This window comes from Bombina bombina, chromosome 5 (assembly GCF_027579735.1).
Source record: "Bombina bombina isolate aBomBom1 chromosome 5, aBomBom1.pri, whole genome shotgun sequence".
Classification (NCBI taxonomy): Eukaryota; Metazoa; Chordata; class Amphibia; order Anura; family Bombinatoridae; genus Bombina; species Bombina bombina.
Genome location: NC_069503.1, coordinates 183,530,307 through 183,543,842, shown reverse-complemented (window position 1 = coordinate 183,543,842; position 13,536 = coordinate 183,530,307).

Sequence of the window (13,536 nt, the reverse complement as noted above, 5' to 3'; positions counted from 1 at the left end):
ATCCTATCAGCCAATCGGAATTCGAGGGACGCCATCTTGGATGACGTCCCTTAAAGGAACCGTCATTAGTCGGGAGACATCGGAAGAAGAGGATGGATCCGCGTCGCCTGCTTCAATGGACCCGCTCCGCACCGGATGGAAGAAGATCGAAGATGCCTTGGAGAAGATGTTTGCCGGTCCGGATGTCCTCTTCTTGCCGGATAGGAGAAGACTTTGGAGCACCGGATTATGGATCGCCAACCCCCGCTTGGGTTGGATGAAGATCTTGGAGCCAGGACGGATCGGTGATACCTGGATGGTGAAGACAAGGTAGGAAGATCTTCAGGGGCTTAGTGTTAGGTTTATTTAAGGGGGGTTTGGTTAGATTAGGGGTATGTGGGTGGTGGTTGTAATGTTGGGGGGGGGGTATTGTATTTATTCTTTTACAGGCAAAAGAGCTGAAATTCTTGGGGCATGCCCCGCAAAGGGCCCTGTTCAGGGCTGGTAAGGTAAAAGAGCTTGTAACCTTTTAATTTAGAATAGGGTAGGGAATTTTTTATTTTGGGGGGCTTTGTTATTTTATTAGGGGGCTTAGAGTAGGTTAATTAGTTTAAAATTGTTGTAATATTTTTCTTATGTTTGTAAATATTTTTTATTTTCTGTAACTTAGTTCTTTTTTATTTTTTGTACTTTAGCTAGTTTATTTAATTGTATTTATTTGTAGCAATTGTGTTTAATTAATTTATTGATAGTGTAGTGTTAGGTTAATTGTAGGTAATTGTAGGTAGTTTATTTAATTATTTTATTGATAGGGTAGTGTTAGGTTTAATTATAACTTAGGTTAGGATTTATTTTACAGGTAAATTTGTTATTATTTTAACTAGGTAACTATTAAATAGTTCTTAACTATTTAATAGCTATTGTACCTGGTTAAAATAATTACAAAGTTGCCTGTAAAATAAATATTAATCCTAAATAGCTATAATATAATTATAATTTATATTGTAGCTATATTAGGATTTATTTTACAGGTAATATTTAGCTTTAAATAGGAATAAGTTATTTAATAAGAGTTAATTTATTTCGTTAGATAAAAATTATATTTAACTTAGGGGTGTTAGTGTTAGGGTTAGACTTAGCTTTAGGGGTTAATACATTTATTAGAATAGCGTGAGCTCCAGTCGGCAGATTAGGGGTTAATAATTGAAGTTAGGTGTCGGCGATGTTAGGGAGGGCATATTAGGGGTTAATACTATTTATGATAGGGTTAGTGAGGCGGATTAGGGTTAATAACTTTATTATAGTAGCGCTCAGGTCCGCTCGGCAGATTAGGGGTTTAATAAGTGTAGGCAGGTGTCGCGACGTTGAGGGGGAGATTAGGGGTTAATAAATATAATATAGGGGTCGGCGATGTTAGGGCAGCAGATTAGGGGTACATAGGGATAACGTAGGTGGCGGCGATTTGCGGTCGGAAGATTAGGGGTTAATTATTGTAAGTAGCTGGCGGCGACGTTGTGGGGGGCAGGTTAGGGGTGAATAAATATAATACAGGGGTCGGCGGGGTTAGGGCAGCAGATTAGGGGTACATAAATATAACTAGGTGGCGGTCGGCAGATTAGGGGTTAAAAATTTTAATCGAGTGGCGGCGGTGTGGGGGGACCTCGGTTTAGGGGTACATAGGTAGTTTATGGGTGTTAGTGTACTTTAGGGTACAGTAGTTAAGAGCTTTATAAACCGGCGTTAGCCAGAAAGCTCTTAACTCCTGCTATTTTCAGGCGGCTGGAATCTTGTCGTTAGAGCTCTAACGCTCACTTCAGAAACGACTCTATAAATACCAGCGTTAGAAAGATCCCATTGAAAAGATAGGATACGCAAATGGCGTAGGGGTCTGCGGTATGGAAAAGTCGCGGCTGAAAAGTGAGCGTTAGACCCTTTAATCACTGACTCCAAATACCAGCGGGCGGCCAAAACCAGCGTTAGGAGCCTCTAACGCTGGTTTTGACGGCTACGCCGAACTCTAAATCTAGGCCTTAATGTGGCATGGAACTCAAAGTGAAACTTACATGACTCAGATATAGCAAACACAATAAAAAAAAAAATCCAATTTACGTCTATTATCAAAATTGTTTTCTTGTTTGATATCCTTTATTGAAAAGCATACCTTGGTAAGCTCAAGAACGTGCATGTCTTGAGCACTATATGGCATCAGAGTTTGCAACAATGTTTCTAATTATACTATACATTGTTGCCAACAATACTGCCATCTATAAGATTGTTCCAGACAGTAATGCAACATATAGCGCTCAAGACACGTGCGCGCTTCTGAGCCTGTCTGAAGTTTATTTCTAAATTTCATGTCCCTTTAATGAAATTTAATGTGAATTTCAGCAAGATGTGTGTATATTTGAGAATTTAATTTATTGTTAGGCTGACAAAATTATATTGTATTATAAATAAAGTTTTATCTTTTTAATGAGGTTTTTTATATTGTGTTTTTGATATCAAACATTTGATCAGAAGATATATCTAGATCTCAGTGTCCTAAATAAACTAGGTAGATCATTATAATTATCATTTATTACCATTTATCTGTAGAACATCAGTATATCCAGCATGAAGATGCTACTGTGGTGACTTTTCCCTAGGATAAAACTGCTTATTTTGTATGTGAACATCTCATCACTTGTCAAAGATACAGTTCAGGCTGCTCAGTTGAATTTTAACACGCAGCTGTTTTTTTTGAAGAAACAAACGTTATAATCTCCCTGCAGCACTTGAGAAAATAGCTTTAAAAAAAAAATGCACAGAAATCTGTACACGTGTACATCAAACACAAAACACTGCCTTCCTTTAGTGCATCTATTCAATTACTGTACTCCCCAGAGCAATGTAGGAGGTGCTTTATTTTGTAGTCTCTAGAATGCTCATAAAGTATATGTTTTATATCAAGATAACTAATGTAGCAAGGCTTTGCCATCACTATAAAACACAAATGTGGACCGGGGTGTATTTTGATCTACTTCTAGGTCTATGCCTAGTGCAGCACATTTTGGGCTAGATTTCAATTGGAGGGAAAAAATATTAGTGCTATTGTGCACTAACATCACTCGATTTAAAGCAATAACACTTTTATTTTTGCTATCATATTACAAGTTAAATGGACATGAAACACATTTTTTTTCCTTTCATTATTCAGATAGAGAATACAATTTTAAAAATGTTTCTATTTTACTTCTATTAAAAAATGTTCTTTGTACTCATGTTATTCTTTGTTGAAGAGATACCTATGTAGATAGCATGCACATGTCTGATGCACTACATAACAGGAAATAGTGCTGCCATCTAGTGCTCTTGTTAATCTATTACATTGTTGCAAAACTGCTGCCATATAATGCTACAGACAGTGTGGGTAACAAGAAACCGAAGAGCTGAATCATGAAAGAACATTTTTGGGTTTTATGTCCCTTTCAAGTAATATATTAGCACTCAAGCAAAAGTCTAGGGCGCACTAACCCATGTTGGCTATCGGTCTTCATTTACTTTCAAACTCTGGTTTTATATTGCAATTAAAACACTGCACACGTACATACACATATGTCCATACACACATACATACACATATGTACATACAAACACATACATACACATATGTACATACAAACACATACATACACATATGTACATACAAACACATACATACATATATGTACATACAAACACATACATACACATATGTCCATACAAACACATACATACATATATGTACATACAAACACATACATACACATATGTACATACAAACACATACATACACATATGTCCATACAAACACATACATACATATATGTACATACAAACACATACATACATATATGTACATACAAACACATACATACACATATGTACATACAAACACATACATACACATATGTCCATACAAACACATACATACATATATGTACATACAAACACATACATACATATATGTACATACAAACACATACATACACATATGTACATACAAACACATACATACACATATGTCCATACAAACACATACATACACATATGTCATACAAACACATACATACACATATGTATACAAACACATACATACATATATGTACATACAAACACATACATACACATATGTACATACAAACACATACATACACATATGTATACAAACACATACATACACATATGTCATACAAACACATACATACATATATGTAACATACAAACACATACATACACATATGTACATACAAACACATACATACACATATGTACATACAAACACATACATACACATATGTCATACAAACACATACATACACATATATCCATACAAACACATACATACACATATATACATACAAACACATACATACATATATGTACATACAAACACATACATACACATATGTACATACAAACACATACATACACATATGTACATACAAACACATACATAATATATGTACATAACAAACATACATACACATATGTACATACAAACACATACATACACATATACATACAAACACATACATACATATATGTACATACAAACATACATACACATATATACATACAAACACATACATACACATATGTACATACAAACATACATACATATATGTACATACAAACACATACATACACATATGTACATACAAACACATACATACACATATGTACATACAAACACATACATACATATATGTACATACAAACATACATACATATGTACATACAAACACATACATACACATATATACATACAAACACATACATACATATATGTACATACAAACACACATACATATATGTACATACAAACACATACATACACATATGTACATACAAACACATACATATATATATGTACATACAAACACATACATACATATGTACATACAAACATACATACACATATACATACAAACACATACATACACATATATACATACAAACACATACATACACATATGTACATACAAACACATACATACAATATGTACATACAAACACATACATACATATGTCATACAAACACATACATACACATATGTCATACAAACACATACATACATATATGTACATACAAACATACATACATATATGTACATACAAACACATACATACACATATATACATACAAACACAACATACATACACATATGTACATACAAACACATACATACATATATGTACATACAAACACATACATACACATATATGTACATACAAACACATACATACACATATGTACATACAAACACATACACACATACATATACATCTTTGAGCTCTTCCAGTCCAGCACCTCAATTTACTTTTAATATGTATAACCATGAGTGAAATAATTTATTTGAATATATTGTACATGTTTTGTTATGCATATATTCAAGCATTAACATGCAGGGGCCAATGGTGCAGCAGGTGTAATGGCACCAGGGCCCAAGTGCTGGATGGGGGGCATAGGAGCCATAAATAAGCAGGTGTAGAATGTAAACAATTCTAATGCAGAGGAGCAATCTGTAATCTGTCTATCCTGAAAATCATTATATGGAGTAGCTTGTATATTATTACTATTACACACTACAGAATTACCTTTAGGGGCCCAAATAAATTTGTACCAGTGCCCTCTGTTAAATAGGTCCGCTGCTGTTAACACGTGTCTCCAAAATCCCTAAATTTCCAAGTGCTAATTTTGTATTGTGCTCGAGTGCAACACTTAAAGGGACACTGAACCCAAATTTTTTCTTTTGATTCAGATAGAGCATGACATTTAAGCAACTTTCTAATTTACTCCTATTATCACATTTTCTTCATTCTCTTGGTATCTTTATTTGAAATGCAAGAATGTAAGTTTAGATGCCGGACCATTTTTGGTGAACAACCTGGTTTGTCCTTGCTGATTGGTGGATAAATTAATCCACCAATAAAAAACTGCTGTCCAGAGTGCTGAACAAAAAAAAAAAAAGCTTAGATGCCTTCTTTTTCAAATAAAGATAGCAAGAGAACGAAAGAAAAAATAGATACTAGGAGTAAATTAGAAAGTTGTTTAAAATTGCATGCTCTATCTGAATCACAAAAGAAAAAAAATTGGGTTCAGTGTCCCTTTAACTCACCTCTTGTAATATAAGAGATAAAAACACACCATGTGACAGCCAATCTAAGTATAGAGTGTGTTAAATAAATGTTACCCATGTTAAAGGGACAGTAAAGTAAAAAAAACTTTCAATTTCAGATAGGGCATGCAATTTTAAACAACTTTCTGATTTACTTTTATCATCAAATTTGCTTTGTTCTCTTGGTATTCTCTGTTGAAAGCTAAACCTAGGTAGACTCATATGCTAATTTCTAAGCCCTTGAAGGCTGCCTCTTATCTCAGTGCATTTTAACAGTTTTTCACAGTTAAATAGTGCTAGTTCATGTGTGCCATATAGATGCAATTGTGCTCACTCTCATGGAGTTACTTATGAGTCAGCACTGATTGGCTAAAATGCAAGTCTGTCAAAAGAACTGAGATAAGGGGGCAGTATGCATAGGCTTAGATACAAGGTAATTACAGAGGTAAAAAGTGTATTAATATAAAAGTGTTTGTTATGCAAAGCTGGGGAATGGGTAATACAGGTATTATCTATCTTTTTAAACAATAAAAACTGTCCCTTTAAGATGTGCTAAGGATAACCCTGTGCTATTAGGGATAGTTATTAGGCCTTACCATTGATTTTCTAACCAAATGTTTTATATATTCATTTTATTACACAACGTGTATCTCTGGTGTCTAGTGCAGTTGAATGACCCCTTCCTTAGCTTGTAGGAAATAAATCCAACTACTATATTACTGAACATGTACAGAGATAGGTATTTGCCCCCTTCGCCTTAGATCCCACCCTAGGTATGACAGATTTGTAATAGATTAGCAATGATTTGAACCCTCCTGACTGCCAGTAGCATAAGCAAAATAGGGATTTTAAACTAGACATGTGCAGGGAAAATTTTCGGTTCAGACATTTTTTTCTTTCTGAATATTGAAATATTCATTGCCCATGTTATTCGTATTCATTTTGTTTTAAACGAAACAAATTCCGACCAATTGTGGAAATTTACGTTCCTTTTCGCAAAAACAAATGTAAAATGTTCACCTGTAGCGTAAAATACCTTTAGCGAGCTGGAGAGCCTCGCTTATCCTGATCCTTTTTCACAGAGCCCTAGGAGCATAATAATAGGAGGATTAGCGCAGCGACTTCCAGGGCTGCGCTAAAAGACCTTCTCCTTTAGTGTAAGCCCTGGGAGCCACCGCACTAGGCCACCTATTAGTGTGGCCGGAGGTCTATGACGAAGAGGACGGGATTAGTGTTACTATTTAAAGGTAACTAATAAATACTGAGGAATTCATCATTATTCATCTGCTTTCTTTAAATTTTGGCTGCATTCTTTCCAATATTCGTGTCTTGAAAACAAGATGAATATCCGCGTTTCACTAACAAATGTGTATTCATGATGAAATGAATGCACAAGTCTATTTTAAAACCCCTTCATGGTTTCCAGTAACAAACACATAACAGAGGTTTTACCCTCTGTGGTTACCAGTAAAACACATAGAGCAGTGTTTAACCTGCTCCCCTTTACTGCCAGTAACACATAAGAATGACTTATTTAGTCTCCTTGGTTGCAGGGCACACATAACATAGAACACGTGCAATGTCATCTCTTTCTGACCCCTTTTGTTATAGAAAGAACCATAGGATGCTTTAAAAATGTAACTGTCACTCAATGGAATTCCAGATCTGGACCTATAAGTGTTCCATTGTTTTTGTTTTGTTTTTACAGATTTTACTAGACTGATGCTGAAATACTGTTCTGTACAAATGAATACTGATACCTGAATAACTCTATGAGAGAAATATTAGCTAAATTATTGGTTAGTGAAGCAGCAGATTTCCTAGTATATGGAGCAGCACAAAAACTCAATACACCCCTGATGTAGACAATATAGAGTAATGAGAGAGACCATTTATAGCCTGGATGGCTGACGGCCCATGGGCCACATTTGGCCCTCTGAATTAGCTTTTGTAGCCTCTGGAAAAAAAAGCAAAACTAAGAATATTTGTCCTTGTTTGTGGGGCCCCAAGAAAAAAGTGAACCTAAACGTGTTTTAAGGAATTCTGGTGATGGCAAACAATATGGCCACAACTCAAAGGAGCCATCTGAAGGGAGAACAATAGTGAGACGATACTCTGCAACCTTACCTAAAGCAGTCCCTGTACCACCGGACATTTTTATGACATATTATTATTTGTGTGTAGCCATAAATTTAGATGTGGCCCTCAAGGGTTCTAAAATACTGGTCTGTGGCCCTCATATGTTAGGATGTTGTCAATCACCGATCTATAGCAAGGCCTACAAACTACTGTGTCTGTGTTTATTGGGGAACATTATATGGGGTCTTGTTGTATTTGTACCAATAAATGTTCTACATTTGTGTGGTATATACAGTTAAACTAATGCATTAAAAGTAACTAATTGTCTTTGTCATGTTTAACTAAAAATATGATCATAATCTAATATTATTTTGAGGTGTTATCTTTAACATAACTTTGAGTTTAAGTAATGTGACCCCTGACTGATCCCAATGAATGTGTCCAGCTCCCCATTAAAAAAAAAGTTTGTACTAATGATTAAATGAAAATTGTGGTGAAATAATGAGGGAGAGAGATTTGTTATATTTAAATGGAAATAAAATTCATATTTGTTTTAATTTCCCTGATATTAGAGATGGGCAAATGTTTCTAAAAAATTTAAATTTAAAATTAATCTTGATACATTCGTTCATTCGAATCGAATTTTGAATGTTTATATAACATTCTAACATTCTATTTTTTAATTTTCTTTTTCGAATTTTTGGATAAAATTTGAAAATATTTGTTTGATTAACAGAATGTTTAGCTATGTATTCATTCAATTTCGAAATGTAATATTCAAATTCGAATGTGACATTCGCTTTCGAATGTAAAATTTGATTTCAAAATAGTATTTTTAGTCTTCAACTTTGTTTAATAAATGTAATATTCGAATTTGAATTCTACATTCAAATTTGAATTTCCTATTCGAATTCAAAATAGTATTTCTAGTCTAATACTGTTTTTTTAAATGTAATATTCAAATTTGAATGCTACATTCAAATTTGAATGTAACATTTGAATTCAAAATAGTATTTTTAGTATAATACTGTGTTTTATAAATGTAATATTCAAATTCAAATGTGACATTCGAATTTAAACTGTAAATAACATTTGATATTATTTTTAAGAATATATATTCTTATCAACATTCTATTATGTAAATCGAATTTCTACAATAACAATCGTTCTAACATTCAAATTTGAATATAACACATTCGCCCATCCCTACCTGATATATAAAACATAATGAAATATTTTTTTAAAAAAAAAATCCTTATTTTTTTTATGTATTTGTTTATTTTTTCCCCCAATACAGATAGGGTTGCCAGGTGTTCCAGTATTCAATAAACAGTCTAATATTTCAGCAGACTGTCAAGTAAAATATACATGAAAAATACTGGGGGCACTTAAATGTTAATTTTTGTTTAATGTCCCATAAGTGCCAGCAACATTTTAAAGTCCTTCTATAATGCTATGTATTACAAATATGGTCCCCAAAAAACTGACAGTGCACGTTCTGCTCTATGTGTTACTGGTAAGTAAAAAAAATCACTGTCTTAAAGGGTCAGTAAATTCAGACGTTGTAAAAGCTAACGCTAACCTCCTATATCCTTACATTAGAACCGCATTGTTACAATTTTTAAAATATTAATTCTAACATGTTTTATGAAATATTAATTATTGCAGCCTAACCGTTAATCAATGTCCGTTCTCCAACCCCTCCATGGCATCTCAAATGTGGGCGGTATAGACCGACTCTTTATTTCCCACATGCTAATGAAGTTTTCCTTCCATTGAATACATTTGGCGCATGCTCTATTATATATAATCTTGGAAGCATTGATCGCTTGCCGTGAACGTAAGATTTTGGGCATGCGCATAACTAAGAATAGAGGAAACCAGAAGTAAATTATGTCATCATGCGCGCGGTCACATAGCTGGTACATAGCGCGACAGATATTACCACTATAGGTTGATCGGTAATTCTTCAAATATAGGGAAAAAAAGTGGTGGTCCTGGAGGCGGACAGTGAATACACAAGGGGTAAAAGTTTGACGAGAAAATATATAGGATAAAAAAGAAAGTTTTTACAATTTGATGAATGAAACATGTTAAATACGTGTTGCACATGTAATTTTGACGTTTAAATTTCAGAGTTTACTGTCCCTTTAATTGGAAATCGTAAAAGGTATTAAATCACTAGACTTTTTTTTTATATTAGATCAACTGTGGATAAACCTTTGTGTTTTTTTGTCAACCATTGTGGTGTAAAAAGATTGCACTGTGAGCGCTATAGGGAGTTGGGGGATTCACTGCTATATGAGTGTTACTGGCAGCTAAAACCTTGAAGGAACATACAACCCAAAAATTGTATTTCCTGATTCAGACAGAGAACATAATTTAAAACAACTTTCCAACTTACTTCTATTATATAATTTGCTTCATTTTCTTGGTATCCTTTGTTGAAAAAGCAGCAATGCATTACTGCGAGCTAACTGAAAGCCAATGACAAGAGGTATATATGTGCAGCAACCAATCAGCATCTCCTGAGTCTACCTAGGTAGCCATTTCAACTAAGGATATAAAGAGAACAAAACAAATTACATAATAAGAGTGAATTGTAAAGTAGTTTAAAAATCATATGATCTATTTGAATTATGAGAGAAAACAATTGGGTTTTAGGTCCCTTTAAAAACATTTATATGTGCATTATTGGCATCTAAAGGGGTAAACTTACTGTTCAGTTGTGAAAAATACATATTAAGTATCAAGGATAGGGCCTACGGTAAAGCTTTTTGGAGGGGGTATCTGTATGACCGCCACCTACCAATCATAACTCCCTAACTCGTTCAAACAGATAAATGAAGATCAGTTCTGCAGATGTGCTTTCCTGCTGCCCCCTATACATAAGATGGTGGAAATGCTGTGTGTACCACTTTAGTAGGCCTCAGTGTCAAAGAAATATAAAATAAATTTGTAAACATGTATAGTATTCCATCAGCGAGTAAACACTGCATTACAAAAGGGCTGTATACAGAATAAGGGCCACAAAATAAGTGGAGCGCAAATTAATGCTCCCGCTTGAGCGTAATTGCACTAAAATTAAGATTTTTGCACTCGTCAGGTTGTGCTCGTATTATGAGTTGGAAGTAAACTGTTTTTGCTCTTGCAGTAACCCAACTAGTGCAAAAATCCGAAGTTAGAATATTGCGTGCGTGTTCACGTATTCCCCCATATAAGTCAATAGAGAAAAAAAGTGGGAAAAAAACCTAACATACCGCTCTACCCCAAACACGATGACATATTCTCATTTGCGCTAACCCGACATGAAAATATGAATATTTCACATTCCAATGTTCTGCACATACAAGAATATGTTCTCTTTATTCATAAATAAATATTTCTACAAATATCTGATGTTTTATGGTACAATATACTGTATATATCAATACCTTTATATAATTATATATAGGTAGATACATACAGATATATTTATATATATATATATATATATATATATATAAATGAATATATTTTTATGAACCTCTTGGTTCAACAATCTTAATGGTCTTGATTCTACTGTACGGTTCAAGATGGACTTTAATGATAATTGTATACATTTTTTGGATCTTGAGATTTACAAAAAAGATACACCATCTGGCCTTAGACTCTTTAGAACACTGTATAATAAACCTACAGATAAAAATTCAATCCTTCACTACAATAGTTTTCATCTATCTTTCCAAAAGAAGGGGGTAAGTTCATCCCAACTCCTGCGTGTCATACGCAATAACACCGAGGAGACCCACAAGAAGGTTCAACTAGAAGCAATGGCACAGAAATGTATCGACAGAGGCTATCCTGAATCGCTGATCACAGAACAAGGTGACAAAGCAATAGCACTCAGCCAACAATCATTGCTAATAAAACCACTCAAGCCGGTCGAACAACGGATGAATTTCATTAGCACATACACTCCAGCATCACGCAAAGTACAAGACATAATAAAGCAGCACTGGCCGATTGTGTCAACTGACACACCACATTACCGTTTGGAGAAACTCCACCACCAATATTGGTCTATAAGAGGGCACGTAATCTTCGTGATATATTGATGAAGACCGACCCCATTACAAGTTACCAAAGTCAAACTTGGTTACCCCCTAAGAAGAAGGGATGTTATAGATGTGGAAATTGCATCACTTGTAATGGCATGATCGTTGGAAATAGGTTTAATCATCCACATACGAACCAAACCTTCAATATACGGCATCGGCTTACGTGCACTTCAGACCATGTGATCTATGTGATCATTTGCCCATGTTCGCTGTACTATGTGGGTAAAACGATTACATCGTTCAGAGAGAGGCTAGCCAATCATAAGACAGCCATTCGATTGGCTTTGGATAAAGGCACTTCCGACCAGCCGGTGGCACGCCACTGCGCACAAGCTGGACATTCTATCTCTTCATTGAGGACTATTCTAATTGACCACATACCGAAGAATAGATGTGGGGGCGATCGAGCCAGGGCTCTGTTAAAAATGGAATCCCGTTGGATCTATCGACTTGACACTATAGCACCTTGTGGCTTAAATATGTCCATTGATTACAGCTGCTTCTATAAATGACTGTGGTTTTCCTTTCATCTTACTATGGATATTTTTACCATACCCTAGATACACGCTGCAAAAATGTTGTAAATATATTTTAGTTTCTTTTTTCCAGCCACTATGTGATTCTGATAATGTATAATGATCTAAATTACATTCAAGTCCTAATTGGACTATATTAGGGGCTAAATTGAGCCCATTTGGTAATAGATCTGTTTTCCATAATCATATTAGTGGCTGGCAATTAATTAAATGATTTGTTTTTAGAATAGATACAATTAGTAAATTTCACCGTCCAATCAGCTGCAATATTTTTTTGTAACGTATAAACATTTTTTGTCTTTTTTTCATATACTAAACATATGCCTAATAGCGTACGTCTATGGCATTTATTAATGTTAGATCTTTTGCCCGTTTAAAGTGTCAGTAAACTCTGACGATGTTGCAGCTAACTATAAAATCCAATATCTAATTAAAAATTTATCAGCATTGTGCAATTATCGATAAAAGCAATCATAACATGTTTTATTCTATCTTTATGTTTGCATCCTGACCGTTTTTTTCTCTCCGGTCTCCAACCCCTCCACGGCGTCTCCAATGTGGGCGGTATAGACTTACTCTGTACTTCCCACATGTAAATGATCTGACGTGCATTTATCCGCCCTCAAAAGCTCGATCACACGCTCCTGTATATGTCATCTCTAATACACTGCGCAATGAGCGTGAGCGGGTAGATGTAATATT